Source organism: Rattus norvegicus, chromosome 9 (assembly GCF_036323735.1).
Source record: "Rattus norvegicus strain BN/NHsdMcwi chromosome 9, GRCr8, whole genome shotgun sequence".
NCBI lineage: Eukaryota > Metazoa > Chordata > Mammalia > Rodentia > Muridae > Rattus > Rattus norvegicus.
In genome coordinates this window covers 33,011,733-33,025,313 of record NC_086027.1, presented here as the reverse complement: position 1 = coordinate 33,025,313, position 13,581 = coordinate 33,011,733, and positions in this window count along the sequence as shown.

Genomic DNA, 13,581 nt, shown 5'->3' with positions numbered 1-13,581 from the left:
CACAATACACTTTCCAGATTTAACCTCTACATATCACATAACTATAGGAATGGTGCAGACTCTCTGAAACCAGCCAAGCGCACATTTGCCAAGAAACAAGAGGAGAGCTTTGGCCCATGTTCCCGAAAGGCTGTTTCACTGCCAATTTGAGGCCTAGGCACATTTTCTACAAAAGGCTAAAGTTTTTTCCTAAAGCTCCTCCATGGTTTCCCTACAGGAGCCATTCACCAAGAGAATGTGAGGCGACGGTGACTAATTCATAATTTCCAGCCACATTTAATTAGTTTCCCATCTCACAGCTGTGTACAAATGCTCTCGCACATTGAATAATGACTCCATGCTTGTTTGCCAGGTACAGTCACAGCTCAAAGCAAGCCGAAGATACAGGAATTTAAACTGCTGTTTCACACACACACACACACACACACACACACACACACACACACACACACACACACACACACACACAAAGAGAAGAGTTAACTCATCTAAGGTACCCAGCCATATTGTTTTCATGCAATAACAGCTTCTGACCTAAAGACCTATGTAATAAAGATCAATTTTTAGGCTGTACGATGTCTGCTAAATTTCCAATATGTATGCATGCGTGTTCTTTACTGTGTATTGATCCTCTTGCACCACATCTCTGATAGTACACACAATAATATATACTAATCCCTAACAGTAACTTTTAAAATGTTATGCACACTATTTTGAAAGTATTTACTTACTTAAATTACATGTGTCAGTGTTTACCTGCACATATGTGTGTGTGGCATGTGCATGCCTGGTGCCCGGAGAGACCAAAAGAGGACACTGATGTGGGTACTGAGAAGGAACTCAGACACTCTGCAAAAGCAATACTGTCTCCTGCCTGCCGAGCCATCTCTCCAGTATCTAACAACTTAGATGTTTAAGCCAACTAATAAAGCAGTCACAAAGTTGATTTCTAACACTAAAACACAATAGTTGCCTGTAGGCAGGACTTTCTCAAGGCTATGTTCCAAGTGTGAGGCTCATGTCTGTCCCCAAGGTTGGACTTGCTGCTAATCATGACGTTCATCCCTGGTTCCAGATTTACCTCCTGTAACACATACCCTGCCACAGACTTTATAGCCAAGTCTTAGGGTTTTATTTCTGCAAAGAGCCACCATGACCATGGCAACTCCCATAAAGGAAACCATTAAACTGGAGTGATTTACAGTCGATTGTTTAGTCGATTGTCATCATGGAGGGAAGCATGGTTTCATGAAGGCAGATATGGTACTAGGAAGGTAGCTGAGAGGTCTGTATCTGAATCAGCAGGCAGCAGAAAGTGACAAACTGATACTGGGCCTGACTTGGGCTTCTAAAGCCACAAAGCACCTCCTCCATTCCCTCCAGTGACATACTTCCCCAGACATGGCCACACCTACTCCAACAAGGGCACACTTCCCAATAGTGACACTCCCCGTGAGACTGTGGGTGCCATTTTCATCCATACCACCACATCAGGTTCTCCAGGAATGAAACTAATATATTAAATTTACATATCTAAAAGAAATTATTAAATCGGCTTACTGTGAAATAGTAACAACAGCCGTGCCACATCTGGGAGACTGAGAAACTGGTAGTTACTTAGTGCAAGGGGCTGGATCCTCAGCTGTCCCAATATTGCCCCCAGTGCTAGAAGTTTTCTGGAGAGCCTGTGGTCCTTAGCCAGTGTTAGAAGCTTGGAAAGGTTTGTTCTGGTGTCAGGGAAGAAATCATCATCATCATCATCATCATCATCATCATCATCATCATCAGCAGCAGCAGCAGCAGCAGCAGAGTAGATCAACCTGGTGATAAGAGAGAAAGGCAAGAAAGCAAAGGATAAGTAATCCTCCTTTAGCAGAGCCCGTCCCCCTTTTTTAAATCTGTGCTGCTACCAGATAAACACACTTTGATTGGGTCTTTCACATCCAATTATGGTCATCAGGACAATTTCTTGCCTGAGGATCCTAGCTATGTTGATTCTAATTTGTGGCAGGTTGACATTAAAACCAAATTCACCACAGTTTTATCATATGCCACAGAAGACAAGAAAGGACCGCTGTCTTCTTCAAACAAGCAGCGTAAGATAAATATGGTCATGGAGTACAGATGTTGGAAAACTGGCCTGATGATTTACATGTGCTTATTTTGTTTGCATAGTAAACTTAGATTGTCATTAAACTCTTGGGCACATTGGTAGCTTTAGGGTACAGTACTGAATGAGGGAAGACCAGCTCTTTCTCCTCTCACAGAATTTATATTTCATGAGGAGCTAGGTATCTGAGATCTAGGTTATGGTTTCATATACAGTATTTGTGTAGTGGACATTGGAAGCTTGTGATATGGTCAAAGCCAAGCTTTCTGGGTGTGGTGTTTGCCTCCTGCCATCAGCATCAGGTAGAGAATCCCTGTTTGGTCTTTCTATTTGTCTGTGCTTTGCAAAAGTAAACAAATGTTATCTCTTGGGGATATCAAGTTATCTAGTATGTTCTTCCTGGACAGATTTGACAGGCTTTAAGGAGAGTTGTAGGGAAGAATTTAAATATCAATGAGTAAACATTATCTGGAAAATCATTTTTATCTTCTAATTTGAGGTCTCACTACTTTTGATAAAGCCTTTAATTCGATATTTACTTAATATTAAATGAACCAAAACTGTTGTATCTATCCACATAATAGGGTTGTGATAGATTTCTGAATAATTTAACAGGCATATATTGATGTAACATTGATGAAGATGGCAATCTGTCTCACAATTTTATTTTGCTTACTTATAGTTTTATATTCTAGAAAAACAATCATTTATAAACGCTACTAAATTTTGGGTTGTTTATACTTGATAAAATATTGCTACTTAGAGGGAAAAATGATCAACTATAGACTTATTATGTATTATATATTATTCTCTTTGTTGTTTGTTTAACTAGAGGGAAAAGGAACATAATCGTATATTTTTAAAAGTAGTAGATCAAATTACATGTTACACGTAATAAAAATTCCTACTTTGTAAATGAAAGTTACATAAGCTGTGGTAAACTTATAGAATTCTGCATTCGTTGAACAAATCCAGTTTTAGAACACCCTTCCTTACCAAGGACTGTTAACTTGACTGGATTTAGAATCAGCTGGGAGCCACCCACCTCTCAGTGTGCCTGTGAGCTTGTTTCCTGTTTGTCAGAATGGGTGAGACCCGCTCTGAATCCAGAGAAAGTAAGTGTCTCAGCTGAAGACCCAACTGGCCAATGTCTTTTACTCCTGAAGACATGATTCCCCTCACCCCCATTATCAACTGAACTCTTAAACCATGTCTCCAAATACATTCTCACTTCTTAAATTGTTTAACCACGTGTTTTGTTACAGCTACAGGGAAAGTGTCTACAATACATCAATACTCCTCAAACACATTTGAGGTTTCTTCTTCTGTCTTTCACTTCTAAGAAACTACCAATTTACTTGTTGCTTTTATATCATTGCTGTTGGAATATTGTTTAAGTGGAAAAAAACTATCACTGGCCATTAGCATCTGGGCCAGATGTTTCCCATAGAACTGCAAGAGAGGCCACACAGCTGTATTGCAGCAAAGTTGCAGTACAGATTAAAGATACATTGTCTAGATTGACAGTGGCCCATGAGAGAGTACTCAAGAGCCCTGATGATGGTTCAGGGCTTCCTTTTATGGGGCTCAGAAGAAGGAGTTGGTTCCCTAGGGGCCATATTGCTTTCACTGGGTGATTGCTTTCACTGATGAATTACATCACACATTCCTTTTCCTGTTGTGCATATCTCTTCCCATAATAACCCCTAGCTACACACAGACATAATGTGGTAAATATGGGATTCTCCTTAACAGGCTACTAAAGGACACAATTTTGCCTTAATACTGAATGTACACAAAGGCAATTCAGGTTGGATTCCCAGGTATATTGAAAATAACTGTAATAGAAAATGTCTACATTTGATTGTTACCAAAGGTAATAAAATAGATGATTGTTTACAGGTTAGAATATGTGTATGTGTACCCCAGTGTGGGTAGGGAGCCGAGAGGTTCTGAGTTTGCTAGAGACATTGTTTGGAGAGGGATGTATGTGCACAGCACATTTGGTAGAAGGAAGTACACTGCCAAGTGCATTATTATGGGAGGAAAGCACATGACCCCAAAAACAAACGTGGGTACCGATCTGCCTCCTATTCTTGCCTGCCTCCAAATAGCCTGTAGCCTTTAGTGTGTTTCCGTCTTTATTTCCTTTCTTTTCTAAGCAGTAGCTACGGGGTGGAGGTTCTTTTTTTTTTTTTCATTTACTTGAGTATTTCTTATTTACATTTCGAGTGTTATTCCCTTTCCCGGGCCAACATCCCCCTAACGCCTCCCCCTCTCCTTCTTTACAGTTGTTCCCCTCCCCATCCTCCCCCCCATTGCTGCCCTCCCCCCAACAATCACGTTCACTGGGGGTTCAGTCCTAGCAGGACCCAGGGCTTCCCCTTACATTGGTGATCTTACTAGGACATTCAATGCTACCTATGAGGTCAGAGTCCAGGGTCAGTCCATGTATAGTCTTTAGGTAGTGGCTTAGTCCCTGGAAGCTCTGGCTGCTTAGCATTGTTGTTCATACGGGGTCTCGAGCCCCTTCAAGCTTTCAAGTTCTTTCTCTAATTCCTTCAACGGGGGTCCTGTTCTCAGTTCACTGGTTTGCTGCTGGCATTCGCCTCTGTATTTGCTGTATTCTGGCTGTGTCTCTCAGGACAGATCTACATCCAGCTCCTGTCTGCCTGCACTTCTTTGCTTCATCCATCTTGTCTAATTGGGTGGCTGTATATGTATGGGCCACATGTGGGGCAGGCTCTGAATGGGTGTTCCTTCAGTCTCTGTTTTAATCTTTGCCTCTCTCTTCCCTCCCAAGGGTATTCTTGTTCCCCTTTTAAAGAAGGAGTGAAGCATTCACATTTTGATCATCCGTCTTGAGTTTCATTTGTTCTAGGCATCTAGGGTAATTCAAGCATTTGGGCTAATAGCCACTTATCAATGAGTGCATACCATGTGTGTTTTTCTGTGATTGGGTTACCTCACTCAGGATGATATTTTCCAGTTCCGACCATTTGCCTACGAATTTCATAAAGTCATTGTTTTTGATAGCTGAGTAATATTCCATTGTGTAGATGTACCACTGTATCCTGTATCCATTCCTCTGTTGAATGGCATCTGGGTTCTTTCCAGCTTCTGGCTATTATAAATAAGGCTGCGATGAACATAGTGGAGCACGTGTCTTTTTTATATGTTGGGGCATCTTTTGGGTATATGCCCAAGAGAGTTATAGCTGGATCCTCAGGCAGTTCAATGTCCAATTTTCTGAGGAACCTCCAGACTGATTTCCAGAATGGTTTTACCAGTCTGCAATCCCACCAACAATGGAGGAGTGTTCCTCTTTCTCCATATCCTTGCCAGCATTTGCTGTCACCTGAGTTTTTGATCTTAGCCATTCTCACTGGTGTGAGGTGAAATCTCAGGGTTGTTTTGATTTGCATTTCCCTTATGACTAAAGATGTTGAACATTTCTTTAGGTGTTTCTCAGCCATTAGGCATTCCTCAGCTGTGAATTCTTTGTTTAGCTCTGAACCCCATTTTTAATAGGGTTATTTGTTTCCCTGCGGTCTAACTTCTTGAGTTCTTTGTATATTTTGGATATAAGGCCTCTATCTGTTGTAGGATTGGTAAAGATCTTTTCCCAATCTGTTGGTTGCCTTTTTGTCCTAACCACAGTGTCCTTTGCCCTACAGAAGCTTTGCAGTTTTATGAGATCCCATTTGTCAATTCTTGATCCTAGAGCATAAGCCATTGGTGTTTTGTTCAGGAAACTTTCTCCAGTGCCCATGTGTTCAAGATGCTGCCCTAGTTTTTCTTCTATCAGTTTGAGTGTGTCTGGTTTGATGTGGAGGTCCTTGATCTACTTGGACTTAAGCTTTGTACAGGGTGATAAGCATGGATCGATCTGCATTCTTCTACATGTTGACCTCCAGTTGAACCATCACCATTTGCTGAAAATGCTATCTTTTTTCCATTGGATGGTTTTGGCTCCTTTGTCAAAAATCAAGTGCCCATAGGTGTGTGGGTTCATTTCTGGGTCTTCAATTCTGTTCCACTGGTCCATCTGTCTGTCTCTGTACCAATACCATGCAGTTTTTATCACTATTGCTCTGTAATACTGCTTGAGTTCAGGGATAGTGATTCCCCCTGAAGTCCTTTTATTGTTGAGGATAGTTTTAGCTATCCTGGGTTTTTTGTTATTCCAGATGAATTTGCAAATTGTTCTGTTTAACTCTCTGAAGAAATGGATTGCTATTTTGATGGGGATTGCATTGAATCTGTAGATCGCTTTTGGTAAAATGGACATTTTTACTATATTAATCCTGCCAATGCATGAGCATGGGAGATCTTTCCATCTTCTGAGGTCTTCTTCAATTTCTTTCTTCAGTGTCTTGAAGTTCTTATTGTACAAATCTTTTACTTGCTTGGTTAAAGTCACACCGAGGTACTTTATATTGTTTGGGTCTATTATGAAGGGTGTCGTTTCCCTAATTTCTTTCTCGGCTTGTTTCTCTTTTGTATAGAGGAAGGCTACTGATTTATTTGAGTTAATTTTATACCCAGCCACTTTGCTTAAGTTGTTTATCAGCTTTAGTAGTTCTCTGGTGGAACTTTTGGGATCACTTAAATATACTATCATATCATCTGCAAATAGTGATATTTTGACCTCTTCTTTTCCGATCTGTATCCCCTTGACCTCCTTTTGTTGTCTGATTGATCTGGCTAGAACTTCAAGAACTATATTGAATAAGTAGGGAGAGAGTGGGCAGCCTTGTCTAGTCCCTGATTTTAGTGGGATTGCTTCAAGTTTCTCTCCATTTAGTTTAATGTTAGCAACTGGTTTGCTGTATATGGCTTTTTACTATGTTTAGGTATGGGCCTTGAATTCCTATTCTTTCCAGGACTTTTATCATGAAGGGGTATTAAATTTTGTCAAATGCTTTCTCGGCATCTAATGCAATGATCATGTGGTTTTGTTCTTTCAGTTTGTTTATATAATGGATCACGTTGATGGTTTTCCGTATATTAAACCATCCCTGCATGCCTGGGATGAAGCCTACTTGATCATGGTGGATGATTGTTTTGATGTGCTCTTGGATTCGGTTTGCCAGAATTTTATTGAGTATTTTTGCGTTGATATTCATAAGGGAAATTGGTCTGAAGTTCTCTTTCTTTGTTGGGTCTTTGTGTGGTTTAGGTATAAGAGTAATTGTGGCTTCATAGTAGGAATTCGGTAGTGCTCCATCTGTTTCAATTTTGTGGAATAGTTTGGATAATATTGGTATGAGGTCTTCTATGAAGGTCTGATAGAATTCTGCACTAAACCCGTCTGGACCTGGGCTCTTTTTGGTTGGGAGACCTATAATGACTGCTTCTATTTCCTTAGGAGTTATGGGGTTTTTTAACTGGTTTATCTGTTCCTGATTTAACATCGGTACCTGGTATCTGTCTAGGAAATTGTCCATTTCCTGCAGATTTTCAAGTTCTGTTGAGTATAGGCTTTTACAGTAAGATCTGATGATTTTTTGAATATCCTCTGAACATGTAGTTATGTCTCCCTTTTCATTTCTGATTTTGTTAATTTGGACACACTCTCTGTGTCCTCTCATTAGTCTGGCTAAGGGTTTATCTATCTTGTTGATTTTCTCAAAGAACCAACTTTTGGTTCTGTTGATTCTTTCTATGGTCCTTTTTGTTTCTACTTGGTTGATTTCAGCTCTGAGTTTGATTATTTCCTGCCTTCTACTCCTCCTGGGTGTATTTGCTTCCTTTTGTTCTAGAGCTTTTAGGTGTGCTGTCAAACTGGTGACATATGCTCACTCCTGTTTCTTTCTGCAGGCACTCAGCGGTATGAGTTTTCCTCTTAGCACAGCTTTCATTGTGTCCCATAAGTTTGGGTATGTTGTACCTTCATTTTCATTAAATTCTAAAAAGTCTTTAATTTCTTTCTTTATTTCTTCCTTGACCAGGTTATCATTGAGTAGAGCATTGTTCAATTTCCACATATATGTGGGCATTCTTCCCTTATTTTTATTGAAGACCAGCTTTAGGCCGTGGTGGTCCGATAGCACGCATGGGATTATTTCTATCTTTCTGTACCTGTTGAGGCCCATTTTTTGACCAATTATACGGTCAATTTTGGAGAAAGTACCATGAGGAGCTGTGAGGAAGGTATATCCTTTTGCTTTAGGATAGAATGTTCTATAAATATCTGTTAAGTCCATTTGGTTCATGACTTCTCTTAGTCTGTGTACGTCTCTGTTTAATTTCTGTTTCCATGATCTGTCCATTGATGCGAGTGGGGTGTTGAAGTCTCCTACTATTATTGTGTGAGGTGCAATGTGTGTTTTGAGATTTAGTAAGGTTTCTTTTACGTATGTACGTGCCCTTGTATTTGGGGCATAGAATATTTAGGATTGAGAGTTCATCTTGGTGGATTTTTCCTTTGATGAATATGAAGTGTCCTTCCTTATCTTTTTTGATGAATTTTAGTTGAAAATGGGTTTTATTTGATATTAGAATATCTACTCCAGGCTGCCGCTGCAGAGAGCCCCTGGGCAGCACCCCACGAGCGAACCTGAGCTTCGGGACCACAGGTAAGACCAAATTTTCTGCTGCAAGAAAGCTGCCTGGTGAGCTTGGGACACACGGAAGCAGAATTTCTCTAGGACCGGGCACGTTCTGTGTTTACCGGAAGTCCCACACCCGCGGATCCCGGCCCGCAGCCGCTCTCTGCTCCCAGACCCGGTGAGAGAGAGACCAAACCGCCTGGTCAGGTGGGCACTCCTGAGGCTGCAGAGCGGAAGAGACCACCAACACTGCTCACCCCTGCCCACATCCCTGGCCCAAGAGGAAACTGTATAAGGCCTCTGGGCTCCCGTAGGGGAGGGCCCAGGAGCGGCAGGACCCCTGCCTGAGACACTGCCGGAACCTGAAAGAAACAGACCAGATAAACAGTTCTCTGCACCCAAATCCCGTGGGAGGGAGAGCTAAACATTCAGAGAGGCAGACAAGCCTGGGAAACCAGAAGAGACTGCTCTCTGCACACACATCTAGGACGCCAGAGGAAAAAGCCAAAGACCATCTGGAACCCTGGTGCACTGAAGCTCCCGGAAGGGGCGGCACAGGTGTTCCTGGTTGCTGCCGCTGCAGAGAGCCCGTGGGCAGCACCCCACGAGTGAACTTGAGCCTCGGGACCACAGGTAAGACCAAATTTTCTGCTGCAAGAAAGCTGCCTGGTGAACTCAAGACACAGGCCCACAGGAACAGCTGAAGACCTGTAGAGAGGAAAACCTACACGCCCGAAAGCCGAAAACTCTGTCCCCATAACTGACTGAAAGAGAGGAAAACAGGTCTACAGCACTCCTGACACACAGGCTTATAGGACAGTCTAGCCACTGTCAGAAATAGCAGAACAAAGTAACACTAGAGATAATCTGATGGCGAGAGGCAAGCGCAGGAACCCAAGCAACAGAAACCAAGACTACATGCCATCATCGGAGCCCAATTCTCCCACCAAAACAAACATGGAATATCCAAACACACCAGAAAAGCAAGATCTAGTTTCAAAATCATATTTGATCATGATGCTGGAGGACTTCAAAAAAGACATGAACACACTTAGGGAAACACAGGAAAACATTAATAAACAAGTAAAAGCCTACAGAGAGGAATCGCAAAAATCCCTGAAAGAATTCCAGGAAAACACAATCAAACAGTTGAAGGAATTAAAAATGGAAATAGAAGCAATCAAGAAAAAACACATGGAAACAACCCTGGATATAGAAAACCAAAAGAAGAGACAAGGAGCTGTAGATACAAGCTTCACCAACAGAATACAAGAGATGGAAGAGAGAATCTCAGGAGCAGAAGATTCCATAGAAATCATTGACTCAACTGTCAAAGATAATGTAAAGGGGAAAAAGCTACTGGTCCAAAACATACAGGAAATCCAGGACTCAATGAGAAGATCAAACCTAAGGATAATAGGTATAGAAGAGATTGAAGACTCCCAGCTCAAAGGACCAGTAAATATCTTCAACAAAATCATAGAAGAAAACTTCCCTAACCTAAAAAAAGAGATACCCATAGACATACAAGAAGCCTACAGAACTCCAAATAGATTGGACCAGAAAAGAAACACCTCCCGTCACATAATTGTCAAAACACCAAATGCACAAAATAAAGAAAGAATATTAAAAGCAGTAAGGGAAAAAGGTCAAGTAACATATAAAGGGAGACCTATCAGAATCACACCAGACTTCTCGCCAGAAACTATGAAGGCCAGAAGATCCTGGACTGATGTCATACAGACCCTAAGAGAACACAAATGCCAGCCCAGGTTACTGTATCCAGCAAAACTCTCAATTAACATAGATGGAGAAACCAAGATATTCCATGACAAAACCAAATTTACACAATATCTTTCCACAAATCCAGCACTACAAAGGATAATAAATGGTAAAGCCCAACATAAGGAGGCAAGCTATACCCTAGAAGAAGCAAGAAACTAATCGTCTTGGCAACAAAACAAAGAGAATGAAAGCACACAAACATAACCTCACATCCAAATATGAATATAAAGGGAAACAATAATCACTATTCCTTAATATCTCTCAATATCAATGGCCTCAACTCCCCAATAAAATGACATAGATTAACAAACTGGATACGCAACGAGGACCCTGCATTCTGCTGCCTACAGGAAACACACCTCAGAGACAAAGACAGACACTACCTCAGAGTGAAAGGCAAGAAAACAACTTTCCAAGCAAATGGTCAGAAGAAGCAAGCTGGAGTAGCCATTCTAATATCAAATAAAATCAATTTCCAACTACAAGTCATCAAAAAAGATAAGGAAGGACACTTCATATTCATCAAAGGAAAAATCCACCAAGATGAACTCTCAATCCTAAATATCTATGCCCCAAATACAAGGGCACCTACATACGTAAAAGAAACCTTACTAAAGCTCAAAACACACATTGCACCTCACACAATAATAGTGGGAGATTTCAACACCCCACTCTCATCAATGGACAGATCATGGAAACAGAAATTAAACAGTGATGTCGACAGACTAAGAGAAGTCATGAGCCAAATGGACTTAACGGATATTTATAGAACATTCTATCCTAAAGCAAAAGGATATACCTTCTTCTCAGCTCCTCATGGGACTTTCTCCAAAATTGACCATATAATTGGTCAAAAAACGGGCCTCAACAGGTACAGAAAGATAGAAATAATCCCATGCGTGCTATCGGACCACCACGGCCTAAAACTGGTCTTCAATAACAATAAGGGAAGAATGCCCACATATACGTGGAAATTGAACAATGCTCTACTCAATGATAACCTGGTCAAGGAAGAAATAAAGAAAGAAATTAAAGACTTTTTAGAATTTAATGAAAATGAAGATACAACATACTCAAACTTATGGGACACAATGAAAGCTGTGCTAAGAGGAAAACTCATAGCGCTGAGTGCCTGCAGAAAGAAACAGGAAAGAGCATATGTCAGCAGCTTGACAGCACACCTAAAAGCTCTAGAACAAAAAGAAGCAAATACACCCAGGAGGAGTAGAAGGCAGGAAATAATCAAACTCAGAGCTGAAATCAACCAAGTAGAAACAAAAAGGACCATAGAAAGAATCAACAGAACCAAAAGTTGGTTCTTTGAGAAAATCAACAAGATAGATAAACCCTTAGCCAGACTAACAAGAGGACACAGAGAGTGTGTCCAAATTAACAAAATCAGAAATGAAAATGGAGACATAACTACAGATTTGGAGGAAATTCAAAAAATCATCAGATCTTACTATAAAAACCTATATTCAACAAAATTTGAAAATCTTCAGGAAATGGACAATTTCCTAGACAGATACCATGTATCGAAGTTAAATCAGGAACAGATAAACCAGTTAAACAACCCCATAACTCCTAAGGAAATAGAAGCAGTCATTAAAGGTCTCCCAACCAAAAAGAGCCCAGGTCCAGACGGGTTTAGTGCAGAATTCTATCAAACCTTCATAGAAGACCTCATACCAATATTATCCAAACTATTCCACAAAATTGAAACAGATGGAGCCCTACCGAATTCCTTCTACGAAGCCACAATTACTCTTATACCTAAACCACACAAAGACCCAACAAGAAAGAGAACTTCAGACCAATTTCCCTTATGAATATCGACGCAAAAATACTCAATAAAATTCTGGCAAACCGAATTCAAGAGCACATCAAAACAATCATCCACCATGATCAAGTAGGCTTCATCCCAGGCATGCAGGGATGGTTTAATATACGGAAAACCATCAACGTGATCCATTATATAAACAAACTGAAAGAACAGAACCACATGATCATTTCATTAGATGCTGAGAAAGCATTTGACAAAATTCAACACCCCTTCATGATAAAAGTCCTGGAAAGAATAGGAATTCAAGGCCCATACCTAAACATAGTAAAAGCAATATACAGCAAACCAGTTGCTAACATTAAACTAAATGGAGAGAAACTTGAAGCAATCCCACTAAAATCAGGGACTAGACCAGGCTGCCCACTCTCTCCCTACTTATTCAATATAGTTCTTGAAGTTCTAGCCAGAGCAATCAGACAACAAAAGGAGATCAAAGGGATACAGATCGGAAAAGAAGAGGTCAAAATATCACTATTTGCAGATGACATGATAGTATATTTAAGTGATCCCAAAAGTTCCACCAGAGAACTACTAAAGCTGATAAACAACTTCAGCAAAGTGGCTGGGTATAAAATTAACTCAAATAAATCAGTTGCCTTCCTCTATACAAAAGAGAAACAAGCCGAGAAAGAAATTAGGGAAACGACACCCTTCATAATAGACCCAAATAATATAAAGTACCTCGGTGTGACTTTAACCAAGCAAGTAAAAGATCTGTACAATAAGAACTTCAAGACACTGAGGAAAGAAATTGAAGAAGACCTCAGAAGATGGAAAGATCTCCCATGCTCATGGATTGGCAGGATTAATATAGTAAAAATGGCCATTTTACCAAAAGCAATCTACAGATTCAATGCAATCCCCATCAAAATACCAATCCAATTCTTCAAAGAGTTAGACAGAACAATTTGCAAATTCATCTGGAATAACAAAAAACCCAGGATAGCTAAAGCTATCCTCAACAATAAAAGGACTTCAGGGGGAATCACTATCCCTGAACTCAAGCAGTATTACAGAGCAATAGTGATAAAAACTGCATGGTATTGGTACAGAGACAGACAGATAGACCAATGGAATAGAATTGAAGACCCAGAAATGAACCCACACACCTATGGTCACTTGATTTTTGACAAAGGAGCCAAAACCATCCAATGGAAAAAAGATAGCATTTTCAGCAAATGGTGCTGGTTCAACTGGAGGGCAACATGTAGAAGAATGCAGATCGATCCATGCTTATCACCCTGTACAAAGCTTAAGTCCAAGTGGATCAAGGACCTCCACATCAAACC